Source organism: Argiope bruennichi, chromosome 4 (genome assembly GCF_947563725.1).
Source record: "Argiope bruennichi chromosome 4, qqArgBrue1.1, whole genome shotgun sequence".
NCBI classification, from domain to species: domain Eukaryota; kingdom Metazoa; phylum Arthropoda; class Arachnida; order Araneae; family Araneidae; genus Argiope; species Argiope bruennichi.
In genome coordinates, this window is record NC_079154.1 from 79,875,250 (window position 1) to 79,888,310 (window position 13,061).

The 13,061-nt window shown below is 28.5% G+C and overlaps 1 protein-coding gene across 3 annotated transcripts in view; it reads left to right on the forward strand.

Annotated features, from left to right (window-relative positions):
• The window catches only part of LOC129965919 (matrix metalloproteinase-21-like), a 150,260-nt gene that overhangs the window by 26,882 nt on the left and 110,317 nt on the right, over window positions 1–13,061 (forward strand). Inside the window, exon 1 of one of the 3 annotated variants that reach the window (XM_056080201.1) lies at window positions 2,509–2,682. The exons of 1 other annotated variant lie outside the window; for it this stretch is intronic. The gene's annotated coding sequence lies outside the window, so the exon portion shown is untranslated. Of the gene's footprint in view, window positions 1–2,508; window positions 2,683–9,069; window positions 9,140–13,061 lie in introns of those variants that run through there. One more of the 3 variants, XM_056080205.1, reaches the window with a different exon arrangement.

Here is a 13,061-nt window from a genome sequence, read left to right on the forward strand (position 1 = left end):
GCCAATGAAATTAAACCTAGTAATAAGGAATCGTTTCTAGATCATGACGATATATTGTACTTGAGGTGGAAAGTCATTATGCAACCCTACATATAAACCACTACGATGAGAACTTGCTTAGATTCGTAGCCCACAAAACTTGATACATATTCTTCATCGAATCAGAGTGCAAACATTCTTTGCATTTCGATTATGAAGATGCGTTGCTCCTATATATATCTGTAAAAAATTACTGAATAATTAGGAGGATTTATAATTATATATTTAATTTTGTACTTAAAGTTGTAATAACTGATAAAAAAATAAAGCGTGTCCTTAAATTTGATATTTATAGAAATTTTCTAACCATATAATTGCTTTCCCAGTCATTTTTGAGATTTAATATTAAAATTTCTTTTATCCCATCTTGCATGACTGACCTCGATACGTTAATACAATGAGATTAGAATTAAAGTATCCGTGTTTAGAGTATTTTAGATATACGATAGATATATGGTGTTTTAAAGATCATTAGAATTTTGCTTTATAGTTTTCTAAGTAGGAATATTGAAGTTTTTATCACCCTATATTTTAATCATCCGTTCTTTATTATGAAGTCCTGTTTTTTCCTGGATTTAACTTTCTTATAACAACGGTTTTTCTCCACTTAAAGAAATTCTTTACCAACATACTATATTTTTCATTTGTTCCCATGTGCTATGAAACGCACATAATCAAGTTCTGGTGTTTTTATACCAATTGGAATCGTGCTCACTTGTACTCAAACAGAAAGACATAGGGATTTCCTGTTAATGGATTTCGTTCAAAATTTAGTAGAAATCTACATATTTGGTTTAAAATCCATATGCCAAATATCATTCGTCTGGCTCAAAACGTTTATGAATTATTATATTCACAGGCAGACAGAAATAATCCCGAAAATATGCTTTTTTGATTTGTATTTATTGATTTGACTTTTTAATTTTGATTTGTATTTGTATTTGATTTGACTTTTTTATTTTGATTAAATTTTTGAAGATGATCTGAAACGTGGAAATACGTTTACGTCAAAATCTCGAATTCAGATTTTTTTTAAGGACCACTGTACCTTCTCTTTTTATATTTCGTACATGCGAAAACGGAAATAAATAAAACGTATGCAACAATTAGAGATGGGAGATACTGTTGGGTTTTTTAAAATTTATTTTTTTCATAGAGAATGTGCAATGAAATGGTACAATCCAGAATATTTTTCTAAAAGGAATGGAGAACGAGCAACCGTTGATGGCATATTTGGGAGACATTAACTTTCATGTTAAAATCAGTGGGAGTGGTCTGCCCGAAACTTTCTCGCATATTTTATGATAAAATTGACTGAGAACGCCTTACATGGCACTGGTGAACAATAGTTAAGAAATATTAACTTTTGGTGTGAATTTGAATGTGAAGCATTTTTACTTGATCTATCGTGTCATCTTTGGCGAGTTATTTTGTCATTAATTCCGGACATGCGTTAATAGTATACAAACATCAAATTTGTGTTTCAGACATGTTTTTCTAATCCGAATGAAATCAAAACTTGACAAAAACCTACACTCTATTCACATAATCCTATAGGAAATTTGATATATTTAAGTCATGGCTTTTTTAAATGATCGTGTTTACAAGTTTCTAAAAATACATACGGACGGACAGTCAACTCGTAGATTTTGGTTCGAAATGTGACAGGTGTCTACACTATAGATGTTAAATCTATATACCATATTTTATCAATCTAGCTCTCTTCGTTGTGTAATTATGTTGTTAACTTATATTCGAACAGATGAACTTCCAATGAACAGATTTTACTCAACATTTAATAGAAATCTGCAAATTTGGTGTAAAAACCATATGCCACATTTCATCCATCTAACTCAAAACATTTCTGAGTTATCTTCGTCAAAGACAGACAGACGGACTTCTCAAGGAGATCTAAAACGTGGAGATTCGTCAAAATCTTGAGTTCGAATTGTTCTGATGATTACTATACTTTTTAAACTACGTATACAAGAAAGTAAAAATGACAAAATCAATACAATTGATGAAGTTGAGGCCTGGTTCTTCGGTTTTCTAATTATTTTGAATACATAGATGAATGCAGATATTAAAATTGGACAATCAGGAACTATGAATTTCGGAATAGAAAATACTAGGTTTCTTTCTACTAACTGAATTCTTACGATCCAGTATTCTACCGAAACGAAACAAAATTTCTGTAAGTAACATTTTTCTCATTATTAAACTTTTATTGTTGTGAGGTATAATAATATACAAGCCCCGGTCTTTAAGACCACACTAACCCCCCATTCTTCGGTCACCCTTCTTCCCCAAAGCACTGCGAACAGCAGCGGCACCTCTTCCAATGAGCGCGACGCTTTTGGTGGGCCACTTGAAAGTGGGAGATCCCGTTGGCTCCCGTTGCTATTCGTCCCCCCCCCTCCCTTCCCGCTCCCCCGGCACTCTTCATCCTCTGGATCCTCGAAAAAATGTTCATTCACAATTTTCTCTGTCTGCTTTCGCCACCTCCGTTGACCGATCGTCTCAATTGTTATGTTTGTTTGCGGCACAATCTTTATGGATACGACGGGGCTTCTTTTTTTACCACATCCGGTTCTCTAATAGGTGATAGCGGTGTGAATTTTTAGGAGCGCGTTTTTAGAAAAGGTGAGTGAAGCTTCTTTCTTGTTTCTTTCCTTTTCTTTCTTTCTTTATTGTTGGTTTTTATTTATTTGGAGTTTTGAAAGATATATGGTGGTTTGTGTGTTTTACTAGTTTTTTTCTTTTTCTTTCTGCGGTATTTATGTGGAATTTTCGCGATTCAAGGTATATTTATTTGGAAATTTATTGTTTTATGGAATTTTGTGACAGCTTTTCGGTTTTTATTTTATGATCGGTTATTGTGCGGTTAGCGAAGTTTTGGGGTGAAAATAAGTGTTGTATGACTTTGAATTTAGATTTCTTTTTCAGTAATTAACTGCGTGATAATGAACATTTTATGTCAAAAATAAATAAACGTTAAGTATTTTTTATAATAGATTATTAGACTTTTTTTAAAACAAAATTTTTATGCGAAGTGTGTTCAAAGATATTTGCCTATTAAAAATATTGAAAATTGAAATAATTTTTCTAAATTAAATGATAATATGGTGGTTTATATGATTTACTGTTTTTTGTTTTTTATTTCTGTGGTATTTACGTGGAATTTTCGTGATTTAAGGTATATTTATTAGGAAATTTATTATTTTATGGAATTCTTTGAAAGCTTTTCGCTTTTATTTTATGGTCGATTATTCTACGGTTAGCGAAATTTCGGTGTGAAAATATATGTAGTATGGCTTTGAATTAAAAAAAAATTTTTTGTCAATAATTATGGGATAATGAACATTTTATGTTAAAAATAGATAAATGTTAAGCATTTTTTATAATAGATTATTAGACTTCTTTAAAAAAAATTCTTTACGCCAATAAAAATTGATTAATAGTTGCTAATTACACCAATGAAAATTGATTATTAGTTTATTGCTTTTGATTGGCAAATAAATACTTACCAATCAAAAATGTCTAAATTTGAAATAATTTTTTACTAAATTAAACCTTATTTAGCACTGAAATGTTAGAAATAAGATTATTATTTAGCTGTTGTATTTCTTTCTAAATAAAACTAAATCAATGAAAGTATTTTTAAAAATTGCTATTAATTAGGATTGTATCCTGAAAAAAAAATAATTATAACTTCTTTTTTATGACGTTTATTTTTGGGTGGAATTTAACTATGATAAATGATTATATGATTTTGTAAAATCAACTATGTAACCTTTCCTTTTGTTATGGTGTATGTAGCCTCATATTGTGTTCCTTTAAAATGTATTATAAAACTGTAACAAATAAATTGTACTCAACAATTTAAATTGTGTTGTTTTTGCATTTAGGAATTTTAATGTTTATCCAATTATTTTATTGAGATACATTGTATTTAAACAACATTTCTTCAAAGTTGTCTTATAGAATTTTGCATAAAAATATTTCTCTCAGGTTTTGGGGTGAATGTCTTTCTCAGAAATGGATTTTTTCCGAGTTCTTTTAATAAGGCAGTAAATTTATTTTCGTTTGGTACTTAAAATCTCAATCCTTCTCCTATCTACAAGAATAAACAAAATAAATTATTTTTCTTATACGATTTTCCCCTTGTTATTTTACATTATTTTTTTGCGAATTGTTAATAATAATTACTTAAATGTTGCTTTATTATAAGCAATGATTTTTACAAATACTTATTTATTAATGCATGTCTTTTCTCGATTCGGTTTACATTATTTTTCAGTATTAATTATTTGTGACAATAAGTAAATGTTGCTTTATTTAAAAATAAAAAAAAAAGTGATTTCAACTTTAATTTTTCATTCGGAATAAATGCTACAAAATATTGAATAATATATTATTCATTCCATTCTATGTTCAATTTAGACAAATTGGTCATATTGTATAGATAATAAAAGTTGTCTAAAGAGATACTTTACAGCTATATCAGTAATTATAGAGCATGAAATGAAATAAACTTAGGAGCATTTTTATCAAGGTCAACGTATTACCATAAATATTTTTAACTTATTTCTTCATCCATTTTATGCTTAAAGGCTAGCATGCTATCTCTCCATAGCAACATACATAAGAAAAATTCTACAAGATAGAGCATTGGACCTAAAACAACTAATTTTGCGGCATCTTAGCACGCAATTACTTCTTCGATCTTTAAGAAAAAATTGTGATTAAAAATCAATCAAAATAGGAAAATTTTTCTTCACAGTTTTTCCTTACTAATTTCGAAGTATATTATCACATAAAAATAATTTTTATACTGTATTAATTTTTTTTAAAAAAAAGCCACTTTCATCTACATTTATTATATATTTTTCTCTAATTTTCAGGAATTGTAAAAAGATATTTTTTAAATATTATTATTAATAACGCCTTTTATTGTTTTAGTTAGTGAGTAAATAATCACGTGCACTGGAGCGATACTAAATATTTTTGAAATAATGATAAATAACAATAAATATAAAAAAATAAAAAAACTAATATAATAATGAATGAAAATAATAATTAATTAAATAATTAAGAGAAAATTAGAAAAATAAAAAAAAGATAGATAATTCAAGTTTAAAACATCGTCATGTTTCGATGTTTCAGTCTGGAGGTTTGAATCTTCTTTAAATTTTATTTCATAACTTTTAATACTGATTTTATTATTTAAATTATTTATAATATTATGTAAAAAATTATTTTTAACAGTAATTGTTAAAAAATTTTGATTATAATATACAATCTTCACTAGGATTGCAAAATATTGAATAATATATTTTTCAACCAATGCTAACTATACATAAGTAGGATGATCATATGCTATAAATAATATAAATAGTGTAAAAAATTACTGACCTACTAAAGATTATTAAATTGTATTTTTAATGTGAAATATTCATTGAGAAATTCTATAACTGCTGCCATATTATATAATATTTGCTCGTTTATTTTGTCAGATATAAATTGTGAAGAAGTTTGATTTCGAACGGACTCCTCGACTGTGTTGATATAGATTATTAACTAAATTTCTATTCAGGTAACGCTTGTTATATGAACAGAAAGTAGGATTTTTTTAATCCACTGTCTATTTTGATAAAGAAAAAATGCTAAGCTAGCATGCAATTATTTTATTGTTTTTTTTTTCCTTTGTCATATGGATATCTTTCCTGGATTGAAAATAAAATTGCTTCATTCCAAATATTGAAACTAACTTTTAGGGGTAATCATAATTTGAAGGATTCATAACAAATGAAATGAAGATTCTCGAATTGCATTATCTCATTACTAGATTAAATACAATTTCATGCAATGGGGAAAAAATCAGCGTCTGCCTCATTGCTACTAGATTAAATACAATTTCATGTAATGGGGGGAAAAATCAGCGTTTGCCTCATTGCTAGATTAAATACAATTTCATGCAATGATGAAAAAAATCAGCGTTTGCCTCATTGCTAGATTAAATACAATTTCATGCAATGGGGAAAAAAAATCAGCATTTGCCTCATTTCTAGATTAAATACAATTTCATGCAATGGGGGAAAAAATCAGCGTTTGTCGCATAGCTTATAAATGTATTAAATCATAATGTAATAAATGCACATAGAGATATAAACAAGTTGAAATAAATACGTTAGAATATGGTAAACATCTTTTTTGATAAATAAATATTCTGTTGTGGGAGTTAAGAGCTGCTACACCCTGTGGAACAAATCATTATATTTCGTTTAAAATGCCATTAGGGAGACCCCTCATATAATTACGTAGTAGGCTCAACTAGTTTTACCTCAAAATTATAAAGAAAAATTCTCTCGCCATCCCACTTATCTAGTGAAGGAAATAGGAGGAAAAGCAATATTAATGTTTATTTTCTCAGTAACAATAGCATATGCTGCTGTCATTGAAATTTGCTTTATAATAATTATTCTATACTGATTGGCATTTCCAGGCAGACAATTTTCAAACTAAGTTTTGTTTAACATTTAAGATATTTTTATTTTGCACGCATATATATAATTTCGAAAAAGTTGGCGAATTATGGAATTTTGTTGAATGAATTTTTTTCGTTACTATCTATTATTGCAGAAAATATGTTAGGAAAATAAAACATTTGCTCGTGTGGAATGCATCCGTATATTAAAATTTATTTTTATAGCATTCCATCTAAAAAAAATATCTCTGCTTTAGTATTCAGTTGTGTAAATTATGTATTCAACTGTCGTTATTAATTTCAGAACAATCTTTTACTAGCCAAAGATTTTATGTTAAATTTGATTTTTACATTATTTCTGAAAATAATTAATTAATTGCCTTTTAATTTATTTATCGAACTAATTAGAACAAATCATAACCATCAAGCAAATTTATATTAAGAGCAAATTGCAACGACTTGCATATAAAAATTCTTAAAATCTTTGATGTATCAAGATAGTATCTTTTAATTTTAATTATCATGCAAATTAGAGCTAGAATTTATAATTAACTTGTGCACAAATCAAAAATAAAATTCTGCGCAAAAACTACTGCGTATAAACATTTTCAAGTAGCTATGTATCAGCATTCTTAAAGATACATAATAATTAAAAAAAAAAATAGTGGACATTTTTTTCCATTGCATTTTTCATAATGACAGATGACATTATTTGTTCCGCAGCAGGACGTTAATTAGACGCAGGAGGGGAATCTAGGGGATTTAATTCCCAATCAACATTTTCGATAGCAAGAATTTTCGCAAAGCTCTAGAAAGAAAAAATTTAATGCTACATTGTTTCAGAAGTAATTAGAACGTTATAAATTGTTTGTTATACATTTTGTTATTATTATTATTTTTGGAAAACTGTACATCCTAAGCAATAGTTTTCAATTGTGAAAATGATATTTATATAATGGTAATTGTTTTCCGATTATATAAACATGCCTTAGCCTAAAATGAATACAATTATTCGATTTATATTTCCTTATAGTTTTCAGACGGGAATAGAAATAATATTATCGGCAGAGAGGATAATAACATTATCTTCGAATAACAAAAGACAAATACTTCACCAAAAGAAATAGTTTAAATACATTTAATAAATGTTTTTAATATAAACACAATATTCATGTTGCTGCAGTTGTTTTCCGATCGTATAAATGCGTCTCGGCACAAGATGATTAGAACCATGATTACTGAACCACCATAAATTTGTTACAGTGATATTCAGACAAAAAATAAATATTTTCGAGATTCGGGTTTTCGTACAACAAAATACATGTACCTCAATTCAAAAACAATTCGCTTTATTTCTTTACTGAAAAGACAATATCTTACGTAATATGTTTTATTGCTCTATGACATACTGTTGTTAATGCCATCAGAAAAAAGAGAGGGAGAGAGAGAAAGAGAGAGATTTTGTGACGCAAAATCCTGTATTTAAGGTAAATTTGATATTCCATTAAAAAAATAACAAAAGAAATTAAAAAAAAATATATTATGTAATAAAACAAAAACATTCCTTCAAATCGTCTGAAATTAATTCCCACGCTTAAAAATTAATAAATAAAAATGTATTTTTAATTTAAAACAGATGAATCAAAAATGCATTTTGTAATACAAAAATCAAATTCCGATTTGATTACTTAATTCGATATAAATTGTCCGAAAAGAATAAACAGTGCTGAAAATGTCATTTCTTCAGAGATAGAAATCTTATCTTATTGTATTTAATCAAAATTCACGTTGAGATTTTCATTATCACAGTTGATGCCAGACACATCAGAAAACTTGCAAAACGGAATAATTTGAACTGCCAAGATGTAGTTAATTGCAGATTGCGTAACTTATCAAAAAGTAATAGGAAGTTGTGCAATTTTATAAACTCTCTTGTAGAAAATGACCTAAACCTCACTCCACGTGTGTTCCATAAAGAAAGAAAGAATTATTTAAATAACCACTTCTTACGCCTGTTGTGGCCGGATTTCTGACATGCGAAGGTCATTTAATTTTGCATAATAAATTAAATCAATCACACCCATACATTATGGGTACAAGTTGTTAAATGTCATAAACTGCGTTGAACAAGCGAAAGTGATTTCTTTGAATGAGGCGAGGAATATAATAACTACTTGAGTTCGCCATGTTTACATTTCCTCATACATTCATAACTGAAATTGTTTAAATAGTAAATGCGTAGTATTTTTTAACCAAATATAAAACCATTCTGTACGAAAAAGAAATTGTTATTTTTTCCTCTATTCAGAAAAGTTTGGTATGTGCTGCTGGCAAAATACGTTTCGTAATCGGCCTGTTGGTTTTGTCAACAAAGTCGAAGTGCCACATATTCTATGGGGAAAAGGACACACGTGGCTATTGCTTGGGGGACAGTAAATCACTTGGGTGGTGACACAATGGACGGGCTTTGTTCCCTACCAAAAAAGATTTGGAAATTCGAAGGTGTGACGAGACCAGGTGGTGAGGTGGAAAGACAAATTTATTGACAGGTTGCTGAATTACTTGTTGTTGCGACGTTCTTTCTGGCAAGAAAGTACCGCAGTTGGAAATAAGGTGAGATAGCCAAAATTTTGCTTGAAATGCCATAAAATTCTTTTAGATGTGTAGAATATGCTTTTTGAAATGTTCAGGGGAGGACAGGTACAGAATGCGCCTTAGATGCTATTACAAAAGGACAAAAAGCTAGGGTTTCAAATAGCTGAATTTATGGAATCAAAGAATTTTTAGCACCTCAAAGGTAAGGTTTATGTTAAAATACGTTGTACACAAAATACCTAGATAAAAGCCACTTCTAGTTTCAGTGCAATGTATTAAAAAAAAGTTGCGAAATTTAGAAAATAATGTTTTATTTCTTGGTAAAATTTAAACCTTATCCAATTATAGACTCTGTTTATAACTCATAGTATAAAAGTTACGTCATATAAAACTTCCACTAATTTCATTAGTTAAAATTCGATTCAATTACGGGTTTTCAGCAGTTTAGCTAAACTGAGAGAAAATCGGAAATGGGTCGTTCAAAAACTTTTATTTTCCAAGTTGCCAAAAAAATAAATTTGTAAAAAAATGCAAATTCTATGAATTTTAAAATATTAGAACATTTATGAAATATAATTAGGCTCTTATATGTTTCATTATAGTAACTCAAGTATTAGTATATTTATAAAGATCAAACATCTACTTCAATAATATTATGTACAAAAGTACTAAGTTGCTTAAGGCAGCTGAATTAAAGAGAAAGCACACGGAAAGTTCCATTGCAAACTGTCTTCAGTGTTATAGCTAAAAAAAAATTTTTTTAATAAAAATTATATGAATTATAAAAAAAATATGTGAATTATTAAAATCGTTATTAAATAAATTTATTCAAAACTAATTACCTGTTTCTAATAAATTGAAATAATCATTATATTCCACTTGGCTGATCCTATAAAATAATAATTTTATTGTTCTTTTTTAAGCTTATTTTTTTCTTTAGAATAAATATATCATAATAATCGAATGCTTTTATTTGTATGTAGGGAAATCATTAACTCATAATTATTTACATTAAAAGTTGAAATTTAAAAGCTAAATTAAATTGTTCTCATAATGTGCACTGCCTAGATCGTAGTTGTGTTTGATAAAGTATAAAACTATCAGACAACAAACCTCCTTTTAACTTTTATAAAAATTTCCCATTGCCAGCTAGAATGGAGTCATTATAAATATTTTCGAGGAAAATATAAAGACTAAAGACAATTAGTAGAATCCAAGTTTATTGTAAATAGGAAAAGCGAACGTGAAGAAGCAGTAAATTTTGCACTCGAGGGTATACAAAGAGTTTATTTAAAGCCGCTGGACATAAATCAGCAGACATGCTTAGAATTCTACTTGAATGAAACTGAAGTTTAGAAATAATCAACGGCTACAATTTATTTTAAGAAGAGAATGAAGCCAAAGATTTCCATAGCTGACAAAATTATTACAATCCAGTTATTACAACTGTTATTAAGTTTCCTCAGATGTTTCGTTTTCTTTATTATATTTCTAGGCGATATTTTCTGTTTTGAAAATATGTTATTATTGATTTACCTAAGAAGCAATAAAACATTTCAACTGTTTATGGAGTCTATATAATTTTCGAATCGAATTATAACGCTTATGAATAACTTGATTTTAGTTCATAACTTTAAAAATAAATGGATTGAAAGTTTGACTTGTGTTAGAGAGTTAAATTCTTTTACATCCTTTAGTGAAACAATTGAAATACTAAAAAAGAACCTATCTTTGTTTAAATTTCTATAAGAAATTATACTAAAGAAAGTAATGAATTAAATTATTTACCACGGAATTTTAACAATTTTTATAATTTTTTTTTAGTTTTTATTGCTCGTAATTTTTTTTTTTTAGATATAATAATCGTCCTGATTATGTTGTATTTTACATTAATCACGTTTCAGAACTATAAATAAGTAAACAAACCAAATTTTGATTTAGAATACTATTGAAAATATTTTATGTACATATAATTACAATTATTGCGATAATGGATCAGTTGCCTTTTCTAATTTCGTACCTGTGAAAAACGCTAAATTGTATTTATGCTGCTGAAGTTTCTTTGTAAGATTTGCTTTTCAATATATTAACTATTTCGCATCTTATTACAATGTTTATAGCAATTTTTTTTTATTCTCTTTTTTGTAATCTTATTTTCTTAAAAGATTAATTCATCTGGATTAAAAGCAGTGCGAAGATTTTATTTATTTAGATTAATTTGATGTCTTATTTTCTTTTTGTAACCCTATTTTTTATTATTTTATTTATTATTTTTATTATATTTTATTTATTATTTTTAAATTTGAGATTGCATTTATGCCATAAAAAATCTTTATCTGATAGCTACAAATTCAAAAACGGCTACACAAATTGATCCTAGTTCTATTAAACTTTAAATGATGCTGGAATTAAAGCAAATTTATAGAGCAGTTAAATTAACTCAAAAATAGTATCGAGTCATTGGAGCAGTTTGCACGTGTCATATATCCAAACTACATTACTTACATAAGCACTGGTCCAAACATTCAAACGTTTTATTGCTTATAAATAAGGTGAGATGGTAAAGAGAGGAACTTATAATGAAGATTTATTTCGAACCTTACTGTTTTTTTTGTACGCGTCTGCTATAATCAAAAGAATAAGCAAGTCTTCGCCACCTGCCTCACCTATAAAAGTAAAGGATATTTATAACAAGCATGCAATTTCACGGCTGAACACCAGCTAAGCAGGTTAAGCCAGCTGTCGTGTTTAAGTTATTGTTCGTCAGAAAAAGTGTCTCCCTCGTAACTTTGGCCTAATCACCCCTGTTACGAACTAGAAACCGATAAAAGTCGCAGACTACACACTGGTAAAAAATCTGCCGTATGGCTTGCACCCAAAATACTGGAACTAGGAGAGAGAAAGAAAAAAAATGGTTATAATTCTCGCTTCCCTCTTACAAATCATCTATTCTTGCTCATTTTGGAGCTTCGGCCAACCCCCGAAGTGAAATGATATAAAACAGACATCACTCTAAAAGGGCATAAATTACTGCTAATGAATCTGTAATCTTGCCTCACCTTCGAAGTTAACGAAGTGTTTATTTGAATGGAAGTGCAGTTCGCCCAAACAACTTTAAATCTTTTTGCACAGAGAGAGTGGAGGGAATGTTTCAAAAGGCCAGATGGTAAGCATTTTGTACCGTTGCCGCTGGAAGTGACGGCAGGACTTAGCCAATTAGTATCGAATAAACAGAGTTCAGCAGTAGTTCAGGCAAGCGCATTTGCTTAACATGAGTGTTACGTATTATGATGTAGTGCGAAACGGATGTCATAGCAGAATCGCACGGTTCATGATTTAGTTAGGCCTGGGAAATTTACTATATTGCATTCTTTAGGAAGTAAATGTCTGTCAGACGAAATACAGCCTTCCCAGCTCATACGATCTTTTTTCTTTCTAAATCCACGTACTTGTTTTTTGACGTAATTAGTTAAACCGGATTAATTGAAATAATTCCATCTTTACAATGCATATAAATGACTGAATATTTTTTTTGAGTAAATTCTTGAACCAAAGTTTGGAAACGCTACCCATTTTTGAATTGATGTTCCAGATTTTTCTTCGAATTTTAATCAAATATTCCTATGATCTCGAATTTTATTTCTAAATAAACACTAAAAATTATAATTTCTAATAAACATTAAAAAATATAAATTATTTTTTGATTAGATAAAACTTTTAAATTCTACTTTTTTTTTTTACTTATATAGAGAGCAGACGATTGGGATTTGTTAGTGCAGTCATGCGTTTCTAATAGTAGAATTCTAATTCTATATTTCGTTTTGTACCTATGAGATTAATGGATCATATAAAAATATTAATAAAGTGTGTGTGTGTGTGTGTGTGTGTTTTAAATTAGCTTCTCAAGAATTTTTTTCAACTTTTTTTATACATAGCATTC